At 47.7% G+C, this 12,850-nt stretch overlaps 1 long non-coding RNA gene across 1 annotated transcript in view; it reads left to right on the top strand.

Annotated features, from left to right (window-relative positions):
- Positions 1-10,915, top strand: part of LOC142748280 (uncharacterized) — a 64,015-nt gene extending 53,100 nt beyond the window's left edge. Inside the window, exon 3 of the long non-coding RNA XR_012882214.1 lies at positions 10,746-10,915. This is a non-coding gene — a long non-coding RNA (uncharacterized LOC142748280). The remainder of the gene's footprint in view (positions 1-10,745) is intronic.
- The last annotated feature ends 1,935 nt before the right edge of the window (positions 10,916-12,850 follow it).

Consider the following 12,850-nt stretch of genomic DNA (forward strand, 5'->3'; position numbering starts at 1 on the left):
TTCACTGCACAGCCAGGTGGACGGGGCCCCTGTGCGGTGAAGACTGCAAGGACCCATTACCGACCTTACCTGCCCAGGACCTTACACCATCACTTAATTTATGATAAAAACACCAACACCTTCTTTGTGGAAATGTGGAAGTGGCCACAGCTTTATTAATTATACACCAATCAGCATGAAGACATATTTTTCTCATTCCTCCTTCTCCTGAAATGCCGATGCTCCCGGTACTCCATCAGGCATGTAGGGTTCTAAATCCGTCTTCATAGCCGTAATTTCCGCCAGCTGCGACATCTACAAAAGAAACCCAGAAAAGCGCCAGAACAAGCACAAAAACTTCTGACACCTGCAAAATTGAAAAAACCACAAGGGGAGGGAGGGCGGGTGTTCCTCACGCTGCAGCTTGAAGGTAAGAGGGCGTTCTGCCCCAAGACCCACACTTATATCACCTTTACCATGCCCCTCTTACCCCTTGTCCACCAATCCTGGTCCTGGGCATTATTTAAAACGTTCACTCCTTTATTTAACCCTCGCAGTCCTTGACACTTTCCCTAAGCGGTTCAGTGTCTACAAGACTGCAAGGGCCCATTACCGACCTTACCTGCCCATGACCTTACACCATCACTTAATTTATAATAAAAACACCAACACCTTCTTTGTGGAAATGTGGAAGTGGACACAGCTTTATTAATTATACACCAATCGGCATGAAGACATATTTTTCTCATTCCTCCTTCTCCTGAAATGCTGATGCTCCCTGAACTCCATCAGGTATGTAGGGTTCTAAATCCGTCTTCATAGCCGTACTTTCCGCCAAGGAGGGGAACTGACTAACCTACTCAGTCCCCCGACCACCCCCACCAAGCAACGCCAGTCCTCTCTTGGCACCATCCAGCAAGTCCAAAAGGAAGATATCGAGCCATATATCATTTAAATGTACACCGTCCAGCGCCAGCAAATCCGCATTGTCCCCCTCCAAGGACTGATGCCGCAGTCCCACTCCACCTATAGAGCGAACGAAGCGCGACACCCGCACATTAAGCAGCCGACGCACTCTATCAAAAGCAGCCAAATTCCTGGCTCCCCGCCAAACAGTCCGCGCTACCATCTCGGACCATACCACCACGCAGCGAGAAAACAGCTGCTGAAAACGTGCCAAATCGGTCCGAATCAAGGATAACAACTCAGCCATCTTAACTTGACCGATATCATTACCCCCAGCATGAACGATCAGGATAACTGGTCCATCAGTGTGCCTAGTAACCGCCACTACTTCAGGCAGTAACTGCACCCACCGTAGTCCCCGGACACCTCTCCAGTGGACGTCGGCCTGGGAGAGGCCTAAATTCGGGCCAAGTGGCCTCCGTACTGCATGGACCATCGCCCAGTGCACATAGGAATGCCCCAAAATCCATACCTGGGGGCGGCAAGACCCTGATAAAAAGAAAAATCGCACTAAATATCTGGTCAAACTGAAAGAAAGGGGACACAGTCGGAGATAGGAATAAGCCGAAACAAAGAAAAACGGTGTGGGGGGGGAGAGGGCTCAACAAGTGGAAAGAAGATAAAGAAGAAATATAAAACTATAAGAAAACGTATTACACATCACAAACCAAATCCGGTCGCACATAAGACTTGTAGCTATTTGAGCTCCATCTACCCAACCGCATAATAGCTTCCGAATCCAAGCCTAAGGCATCCGCCTCCGTGGCAGTGCCAATCCTAAAGGAATGAGTACTAAACTCACCGGGCGGCAGACCCAAGTATTTTAGACCAGCCTTAAAAACCGCTTCAAATTGAAAACGTGACATAGAAGACCTATTTTTGTGTATCAAAAATTGTACTCCGGCCGCCCGGACGACCAAAAATTTCTTAACCAACTTCACAGGACAATACTGGCCCCCAATATTCCCTACCGACAACCAAGAACCCCTCCCAGCAGTATCAGTCTTAGATCGTCGAACACAAATCCGAAGGGTATCACCCAAAACCACTACATCAGATCCAAGAAGACCACCACGTTTGTTCACACTAGGTGAAACCAGCTCACTAACTCGTAACGCAACAAAGAAAGCCAATGAAAACAAAGCGCCAAACAAAGACACCTCATATTTGTCCCGGCAAACATAACATAAAATAAATAAAAGCCGTCCCAGGAGCGCAAAAGACACTGGCTGCCTCGTGTCACGGGAAACCAACTCCTTCTTCCAACCCTTCAGTGTCTGCTTAACTACAAAATCTTTAGTAACATCCTTACAGCCCCACAATTTTAACATAAAGGCCACCCCTGCTAAATGTTTACATGCAGTGGCCGCACTACAACCATCTTGACGCAATCGAACCAAAGAATTAAGGGTGATATCAAGATGACAATGATCCTGTGACGGAAAATTACCCCCCGCCGTTTCCAACCACCAGTCCCACGCTCTGCAATGACTCCGCCAAGTCGCTGGTACCACCGAGCCCCTCAACAGACTCATAAGTTCTCCTCGACCAGGGCCCATAAGTGAAGAGGAGGGAACTCCCCATCTGCCAAAGCTGCTGGGTGCAATTCCCGAAACAAAGACATAGGCGAACGAGACAAAGCATCAGCCATCACATTACAGACTCCCGGAACATGTTTTGCTCGAAACCAAACATTCAGTTCCAAACATTTCAAAACCAAGAATCGTAATAAAGCTAGCACAGGCAATGAACTAGACAACAAGCCGTTCACCGCATGCACAACCGCCATATTGTCTGTCCAGAATACAATCCGCTTATTCATCATCCTGCTACCTCACAAATCTACCGCAACTCCAATAGGAAACAACTCTAACAACGTCAAATTACGTACTAACCCTAAATCACCCCAATGAGAGGGCCAAGGGGACCTACACCAACTCCGGCCCAAAATTACTCCAAAACCATCGCTCCCGGCCGCATCAGTGAAAATTTGCCATTCAACATTAGACATCTCGTCGTCCTGCCAAACAGACCACCCATGAAAAGAACTCAAAAAGGAATGCCAGACAGACAAATCCTTCTTCATACAAGACGTTACCCAAATAAAATGATCCAGTTTCTGTATACCCTTAGTGACTAACGACAAACGCTGAGAAAAAAACATGACCCATGGGAATAATCCGACAGGCAAAAACAAGCAAGCCCAATAACGACTGTAACTGCTTCAACGTCACTTTTTTAGACCCCATGACCTGGTAGATTTGGGACACCAAACTCGCCAATTTATCATCGGGCAAACGAAAAATCATCAGCACGGTATCTATTTCAATACCCAAAAACGACAAAACGGTTACCGGGCCTTCAGTCTCTTCTTCCGAAATAGGTACCCCAAAACGAGCCATCATCTGACGAAAAACCCGCATCAACGTATAGCACAACCCGGAGCCCCTAGGGCCTACAAAAAGAAAATCATCCAGATAATGAATGACCGAGGAAAACCCAGACTCAAAGCGTACTACCCACTCCAAAAATGAACCAAACATTTCAAAATAACAGCAAGATATAGAACAACCCATAGGAAGGCACATATCAACATAAAAGGCACCGTCCAAACAGCAACCTAGCAAGTGAAAACATTCAGGATGAACTGGCAACAACGGATCGCCGCCTCAATGTCAGACTTAGCTAAAAGCGCGCCCTGGCCTGCTGCCTGCACTAACCTAACCGCAACATCAAAAGAAGTGTACGAAACCGCCGCATCCTCCCTAGAAATCCCATCATTGACCAATCCCCCACAGGGAAAAGAAAGGTGATGAATCAGCCTAAACTTCCCCCGCTCCTTTTTAGGAACTAGGCCAAGGGGGGATACCCGCAAATTGGGATAAGACGGCTCACAGAATGGACCTGCCATTCTCCCCAATTCAACTTCCTTAGCTAATTTCAGACGTGCGACTCCAACGTTCTCATTGATCGACTTCAAATTGTCGGCCAATAACAATGTTGCGGAATATTCAAACGGAATCACAAAACCATATGAAAACCCACTAGTGAGTGCCTCTGCCTCCCGCTTCATGTGGTAACGCTCTAACCACGGGCCTATCTCGAGAACGTTCACCGGCGTTCTCCGTTGCGCCGGAAGGAGGTGCCTTGGTAGGCTGCTTACCTCTCCGGAAACACCTGAGCGCCGAATGAGCGCCCCTACAGATGGAGCATTCATGTTGGAATTTGCACGTGGCAAAGAACTGACAATGACCCTCGTTGTAGAGCCAACAGCCTCCCGTGGGTCTAGCGGCAGCAGCTCCAGGGGCGGGTCCTGGCGCCGCGGCCGCACTGGGAAAGGGGCGGTGCTGTCTACTGCCTTGCGCTAAAATGAGCTTCAACCAGACATCAGTTGCCTTCGACGCCCAACTCATATCAGGCGACAAAGCCAAACGACCCTGAAATTCCTTATCGTAACGCCACCAAGCTGCACCACCGTGCAACCTGTGGGCGCTGAAAATCGTATCAAAGTACACAAATAATTCCGCCCCCTTTTCAGGATAGTGCTGGCAAATAACATGAGCCAGGGTAGAATACCCCTGCACCCAGTTGCCAAAAGTCTTCGCAACCCTAACATTCTTATCTGAACCTCTCTCAAATACTCGCTCCTTATCGACAGTCACTTGCTCCACAGAGACCAAAGACCAAATATCCACAAATTCATTCCTCCAAATTTTTTCCTTGGTCTCTGCTGACAAGTGAGTCCCGAGAAGAGCGACCTCACAGAACAACGAATCCCTAAACGTTAGACTAGACAAGTTAACTTCTCTCTCAGACGGGGGCTTAGCCCCGCCTAGTGGCCCAGAAGGAACTGACATGGCTTTTAAAACAGACATCAAATCATCCCCAGATAAGGTAGATTTTTTTAAGCCATGCGTCACCGCATGCTCACTCACCGCTCCCAGAGGGCCCACCGACTCCAGAGGGTAATTAGGCCACTTGCAGAGGCATTGGAACCACGGCTTGAACCTCACCAACCGAACCGGCAGGAGGAACAACCTAGGACAGCTGATCGCGCTCCTCCGACAAGGGATGCACCTCCTGACGTCGACTGCGTCTCTGCGGCCCTGACGATTGTCGTGAAGTACCCCGCCGCATCTCTGATGAGGAGGATGAGGACGAGGAGGAGAGTCCATCTCTGGATGAAGAGGAAGACCGCCGACCACGCCTCTTCTCACCACCGGATCTGCGACATCTGCGATGGCCATGGCGACGGTGTCTTCCAGAACGACGTTTCCTCCCCCGTCTGGAACGCTCCCTCACCGAACCTGCGGAAGAAAAATGAGACACGGCAGGAGAAGGGCAAACATTAACAGCACATCCCCTGACCCCGTGTGCGTCAGAACCATCTCTACTCGGCAGCAACCCCTGCAGGAATGAAACCGGAGGACCTGCCCGCAGTGTGGTAGAAGCAGAAGGTGCAGCAGAAGCCCCTGCACAATGGCTGGGCTAAACACTCACCGCTCGCTTCTGTGTGGCATCATCCATCTTCCTTGTATGGGCGCCGCCATCTTGATTCCTGGCCGACCTGCGCCGAACCGGAAGTCCCGCCTCTGCCCCCTCTCCAACCACTTCCGGTCGAACAGAGGACAGCACAGGGAGCGATGACGTCATCGCCGGCCGTTCGCGTGAGCCGGAAGCAAGCCCCAGCTCCCACGAACATGCCTCGTGGTAGGCAACCATGGCGGACCAGTCCCCTGGACCCGCCATACTCACCCCACTGTCCCGGAAGCTGCACGCCTCATCCCACCCCGCAGCAGCGGATCGAGGTAGGTTGTGCCGGGCAGGCGCCGGCTTAACTGCAGCCCTCTTCCCGCTCAGTGCCGCATCTGCCATGAGGCCAGGTGAGCCGACGGCCTCAGGCGGCACCACCTACCCAAACGGGGGGGGGGCGGCATTTTCAGCCCGGGACGGACTGGACCGGGGAGAGACATGCCTAACGTCTGTAATATACTCCTCCTCCTCTCTGATGCTGCACACAGCACATGCAGGCAGAGAGGAGCAAGTCTGCAGGAGGAGCGACAAGCAGCAGAGGTAAGTTCCTGCCTTGCTGGGACCGGGATCCGTGACGTGAGTATACTGCAAGGGGGGGTCTGGGCGTTTTACCGACAGCAGAGGGCTCTATGGGGCTGGAATAATCCACCCCTTAGTGCCCCCACATCACTATAATGAAAGGATTAGTGTGGGTGGGGGAGGGTCTGAGCGTCTGACTTACTGCAGAGAGCTCTATAGGGGGGGATTCGGCCCCCCCCCCTTTAGAGCAGTCAGTCAGATGCTCAGACCCCCCTAACCTTTCAATATAGTAACTAGTCAGGGCTCTATGGTGGGGGGATAATTCCCCCCTATAGAGCCCTCTGCTGTCAGTAAAATGCCCCCCCCCCCTTGCAGTATACTCCTGGCTTTGTAGCTTTCCTGTGCTTAATTAGCGTGGGAAAGCTACAAACTTAGCTGTGACTGGTGAGTCTCACAGTCACTCACAGTGCACATGCGGCAGCTGCGGCAGCCAGTCTGACTGTGAGTCTCTGACTAGTCACCACCCACACGCAGCAGAGACAGGAGAGACTAATAGTAAACCATTGATTTCAATGGTGACTGAAACGGAAGCTGTGGTTTCAGTTTGACTTTCAGTTGCGGGGTTCACCCGACGGAAACCTCCCACGGTACCCCGGAACGGAAAGCCAATGCTGATGTGAACAGGTCCTAATCCTTCCCCATAAACCTGCCCCCGCTAATTAAAATAAATATATTATATAATGTATATAGCGCTGTATCCTGTATCCGTCAGGTCAGCGGGTCCTGCAGGATCGAGCTGTTACCAATCACATCTAAGTTCATAACTTAGATGTGATCGGTAATAGGCGACCTAATGGATTCAGGTCTCAGCGCTATATACAGCTGCTCTGTATACAGGATACAAAGCAGCTGTATCTCAAAAAGTACAAATCATTTTCAATAAAAAGTAATTAAAACTTGTATCAATCGCATTAATAGATATCTTTATATATCATAGTGACATGTCCGAAGTTTTTATCGGTGGGGGACCGAGCACTGAGGCCCCCACCGATCGCTAAAACGAAGCAGCAGAAGTGCTCGGGTGAGCGCTGTGCCGCTTCATTTATGATCGACTTTCAGCCGAGTGAGCGGTGTACGGACTCCTAGACTTTCTATTGAGCCCGTACACTGCTCCAAGGAAAGCCAAACAGAATTGAAGCGGCACACCGCTCACCAGAGCACTTCTGTTGCTTCGTTTTAGCGACTAGTGGGGGTCTGTGTTCGGACCCCACTGATCAAAACTTCTGACATGTCAAAAGTTTTAAAAAAAGTTGTTACACTTTAAAGAGAATCTTTCACCTGCCCACAGATTTGCATTTGAGTGCAGCATGTAATGGTCAGGGCTGCACAAACTCTGGGGCACTTTACTTTTTTTTTTCCTACCCTCTTTCCTTACTTAGATATCGGTGCCGTAATGTTTGGCGCCGATATTTAAATAACTCCATGAACTGCCAATGGGGCGGTAATTGGCAAGGGGGCGTGTAACATCGCTGTGACACTGTCCAATCAGCTACGGACAATGTCAACAGCAAGAGCTGGAGAGAGGAGAGCATGTGCGCACGCACGCTCTCACTCTTCAGCTCTCGGCAGGCAAGTACAAGACTGATCTCAGGTGAGAGATCAGTCTTGTGGTCCTTGTCTGCCGAGAGCTAAAGAGTGAGAGCGTACGTGCGCGCACAGCTCTGATGCCATGAAACAGAAGAAGAAGAATTCACACTCTTCTTCTGTTCCTTAGTGGTGGCAGAACTGCGCGCTCGCGCGCACGCGCTCTCTGTCCAGCTCTTGCTCTGAAACTGTCTGTAGTGATTGCACAGTGTCACAGCGATGTTACACGCCCCCTTGCCAATTACCTCCCCATTGACGGTTCAGGGGGTTATTTAAATATCGGGCACCAAATATTACAGCACCGATATCTAAATAACGAAGGAGGCTAGGAATAAAATGTAAAGTGCCCCATTGTTTGTGCGGCCCTCCCCATTACCTGCTGCACTCAGCTGCACATGTATGGGGAGGTGAAAGGTTCTCTTTAAAAGAAAGGTGTTATCATTTATTTTTTTTTATTTGATATGTTTTATTTTATGGGCCTAATTTTTCTAATTATTTTAATATGTTCCCGAAGGGAGCTATTTATTCATATGTCTGTGGGGGCAGCCAACTTTATTTTTATTTTTCGTACTGCTAATTTTTGTTTTGCAGGTTCTGCTGGACCATTTGGACTACGTCGTAGATTTGTTGGACTACTTCGCTGATGTAAGCTTTTTTTCTTTTTTTTTTAATAAAATGGTTAAAGTGGATTGTGTGGAAGATTTGTCATTTCAATAAAATAAATTACTTTATGTCTCTGTTTTTTAATACTTCATTACCGCCTTAGTAATGGCTGCTGTCTGATTGAGAGCGTCCATTACTAAGAAGGGGCTTAGTGTTAGCCAGTAATAAGGCCGTCACTAACCCCTATTATTACCCCGGTACCCACCGCCACCAGGAGTACCGGGAAGAGCTGGGTACGATCCAGCACCCGACCATCTGAAGTGAAGGGTACTTGGGTGGCCACAGGCTGGTACTATCAGGCTAGGAAGGGACAAAAACCATGTCCCTTCCCACCCTGGTGATGCTTGGCTGCTGCTGCTTTATTGTATCTGGCTGGCTATGAAAAATGGAGGGGATCTCACGTAATTTTTTTTTCAATCTATTTTTAAAAAATGACGAGGGGTTTCCCCAATTTTTCATAACCAGCCAGATACAATAAAGCAGCTGCAGCCTAGCATCCCCAGGGTGGGAAGGGCCACTTTTTTGGCCCTTCCCAGCCTGATAATACCAGCCTGCGGCCTAACAGTCGTTTCAGATGGCCAGGTACTGAATCGTACTCGACTCTTCCCGGTATCCCTGGCGGCAGTGGGAACCGGGGTAATAATAGGGGTTAGTGATAGCCTTTTTACTGGCTAATGCTAAGCCCCAGCCTTAGTAATTGAACGCTGTCAATCAGACAGCTGCCATTACTAAGGCCATAATAAAGTATTAAAAAAAAACAGACATAAGAATTTTTTTTTATTGAAATCAAAACTCCCCCATGCAACCTTCTTTCACAATTTTTTTTTTTAAAGTAGATCATTGAAGTAGTCTAATGAATCTACGACGTAGTCCAAACGGTCCAGCGGAACCCACCAAAAAAAAGTTAGCAGTATAAAATTAAAAAAAAATAATAATTTGCCACAATAGAAACCCCTGCTCCGCCGTTTGCTCTTATAGGCCACAGCCTGGTTTAGGCCTGAGGCCTACAAGAGATCGGGAGCACGCTGATGACGTCAACTGCCCGGTACGATGACATCACTGCATCATGCCGACCACGCCGGGCCACTGAAATCGGTTAAAAATCATAAGTCAATTAGGTAATAAAAAGGGGGCATAGAAGATGTTAAACCATTTTCAGTGTTAATGCTGCGTTGCTGATCTATACTAAAGTAATACAGTAAAAAGAGTTCTTTAAATCTTCTCTATACATTAAACAGCACTTTACAAATAAACAACAAATGTTTTCCTATTTTTTATTTTTTTATATATTGCGTGTTTGATGTGTAAAGGTAGTAATGAGAAAACTCTGATAGATTGGGGGGGGGGCGCCTTTTTATAGTTCGCCTCAGGCAGCAGAGGGGCTAGGTTCACCCCTGCATAAGAGGTGCAAAATGTATGCAGCTCATTATTTACGGTCAGAGGAGGAATTTAGGAAAGGGGATAGGGGCAATGAACTATTGACCGCAGCGGACAGCAAGGGGTGAGGAGAGTTCAATAGGTAAAATACTGGTGAAAGGTTCCCTTTAACATTGTTACACACAACATTGGCTGTGGTGGCTATTTATTTCACCCTCTCTGGTCAATATGTCTGAATTTTCCTAGCAGTCGCATTCTGCAACTGCGGCAATAGAGAGAGTCTCTTTCCAAGTGTGGGTAATTTGGTTCCTCCCTCCCGGATGCCTCATTAAATAATGCAAGTAAATAGAAAAAATTCCCTGTGCTATGGTACACACTACATATTGAAGATAACAATGCATATAGTAATATATATTTATGACATAAAAACAATATAATAAAACAATGACAGCTTATGGGTAGAAGTACCAATGCCTGCTGTCCAGTTTACACTTGGGATGACTATAGCCACATTGCATGCTACAGAAACATAGACTCTCATGTGGGACGCTCACGTGGAGCACCTCTCAGATAGTACTGGGCCATGCCATTGATGAGCAAGGCTTTAAGTTCCTTATGCTTCTCTATGCGGCACACTATAGCACAGTTCTCTGTATTAGACAGGGTCGGACTGCCCATCTGGAAATTTTGGCAAATGCCAAATGGACTGATGTCCGCAATGGGCCACTCACCACTTCCTCCCTGGTGTAACGTCTATGGCCGCGGACCGTTGTCCTGACTTATCCTCTGACGGCCGCGGCCATGGGCAAGTGAGTTCCGGGCGGTATCCCCCTCCTGGGAGACGCCGGCACTCACTTCCTCGTTTGGACACTGTCTCCCGCAGGGTGCACGTGCCCGTGCATGCTCAGCCTTAAAAGACCAGTATGCGCACATTTGCAGAATAGCTGCAATTATCCCAGAATGCCTCTGGACTATAAAAGGGGCTCTACCCTCTCAATCATTGCCTGAGCGTTGTTGTGTTACCCTAGTTTGTCCTTGAAAATGGTCTCCTAAATGTTTTCCAGTTCCCAGTGTTTCCTGTTCCTGCCGCCTGTACCTTGTATCCAGTGCTACCGTGCCTTCAAGAGTGGGCATCGTGTTGTGTCCTCCGCTGCCTCTACTGTGCCGCACCAAGCCGAGTGTCTGTCTACTGCCGGAGCCCCATCTTAGCCTGAAACCACCGCTACTGTCTACATTGCCTCAGGTACCCTTTTAGAATTATAGAAATTGCATATATACCTGTTTGGCCAGCTGCTATGCCGCTACGTGGTACGGCTCAGTGGGTCCACACCCCGCGCCATGACACCTGGCAGCCGGTTTCCCCTGAGCAGCACGTAGTGCACTCTCTGCACTATACAAACTACTACAGTCACTGACTTTGGCAGCTGTTATTACCGATGCAGGTTATGAATGGTGTGCTGGTGCATCTCCCCTATGCAGCAAGTAACAGATTTAGGGAACTTCCTGTTGATGAATCTCGCTTAAAGGTAATGTGTTGCCAGAAAAACATGTTTTGTTTTTTTTAATTAAACATTTAGTGTGTAGGTGATTAAACATTGTTCAAATTTTTTTTATTTTTTTCACGAGTCAGGAAATATTATAAATTAATTCTAATTTATAATATTTCCCATTGCTGGTCACTAGATGGAGCTATTCCCAAAATTGCAGCATTGCAAAATTGGGTAAAAAGCCCTCGCTCTAGTGAGCTCTCAGCACCCCCCCCTCTCCTTTATCCTGGCTAGTGCCGGGATAAACGAGGGGTTTGAACGGTCTAACCTCCTACACTGTGTGTCGCCGTTTTTTGAGCTAACACACAGTGTAGTAGGTTTACATACAGTAGTAAACACACACAAACACGAACATACATTGAAATCTCTTACCTGCTCCTGCCGCCGCGGCTCCCTCCGGCCCGTCCGCTCCGTCTGCTGCCGCTGGTCCAAGTGCACAAGTCCGGAAGCCGCGACCGGAAGTAGTAATATTACTGTCAGGCCGCGACTTCCGGTCCACAGGAAAATGGCGCCGGACGGCGCCAATTTCAAGTTGGACTGTGTGGGAGCGGCGCATGCGCAGTTCCCACACAGACGGCGTACACAGAAGTGGATGGGACGGGACCCGTTCGCAGTCTCTATGGGACTGTGGCTGCCGTATTCCATGTCTGTATGTGTCGTTAATCGACACATACAGAAATGGAACAAAAAATGGCAGCCCCCATAGAGAAGAAAAAGTGTAAAAATAAGAAAAAGTAAAACACAAACACACAAATAAATATAAACGTTTTTAATAAAGCACTAACATCTTTAACATATTAAAAAAAAAATTGTGATGACACTGTTCCTTTAAGCTACAAAAGTCAGGTAGTAGCTTTTCCAACACTTTTCTAAGTAGAAAATAAACAAGTCGCGCTTTGCACATCTCTGAAGCCTCGCCAACATTTTAACGATTCGTATGTTGGAAATAGTGAAATAGGTGTTTCTTAAATATAGCGTTCAGGCTGAACACCATCATTTTCAATGTATTTATACCAGACAACTGGCATACTGTAAATACATTGATAAATGCCCCATACAGCTCTAAATCCCTTGCTTTCCTTTCAGAGTACATGCTAAAACTGGCTGTCTGAATCCACCACTAGGGGGTGCTCAGTGAATATGAAATTATACAGCTACCATTTAACTAAACAGAAGCTGTAAAAACCTCTATTCACTCAGCTCCCCTACTGGTGACTGAAAAAAAACACTATGGGCAAAATTTACCTACCCTTCTACACCAGTTATTGGGCGTAAAAAAAAATATCACAAAAGGGCCCAAAAGACGCAATTTGCATAGAAAATGTGCAACTTTTCGGAACTTTACACAGTCCTCGCCATTTTTTGGAAAAGGGGATGTGACTTACCAAAAGAAGACAAAGCCACATCACCCCAACAAATTTATTATAATTTACTCCAGAAATCTGGGGTATATTATAGCAGAAATCTAGGACAGCTCCTAGGTGGTGTAGATTTCCCTCAATGGGGCATAGTAAGCTAGATGGCCATTGAAGGCCCAGTACTACCCCAACCTTCCCCATTTCCATCGGACAACTTAAAAAAAAAAGTAGTATGCTTACCTCACCACTCCTCTTTGCTTTTCC

Source organism: Rhinoderma darwinii, chromosome 3 (assembly GCF_050947455.1).
Source record: "Rhinoderma darwinii isolate aRhiDar2 chromosome 3, aRhiDar2.hap1, whole genome shotgun sequence".
NCBI lineage: Eukaryota > Metazoa > Chordata > Amphibia > Anura > Rhinodermatidae > Rhinoderma > Rhinoderma darwinii.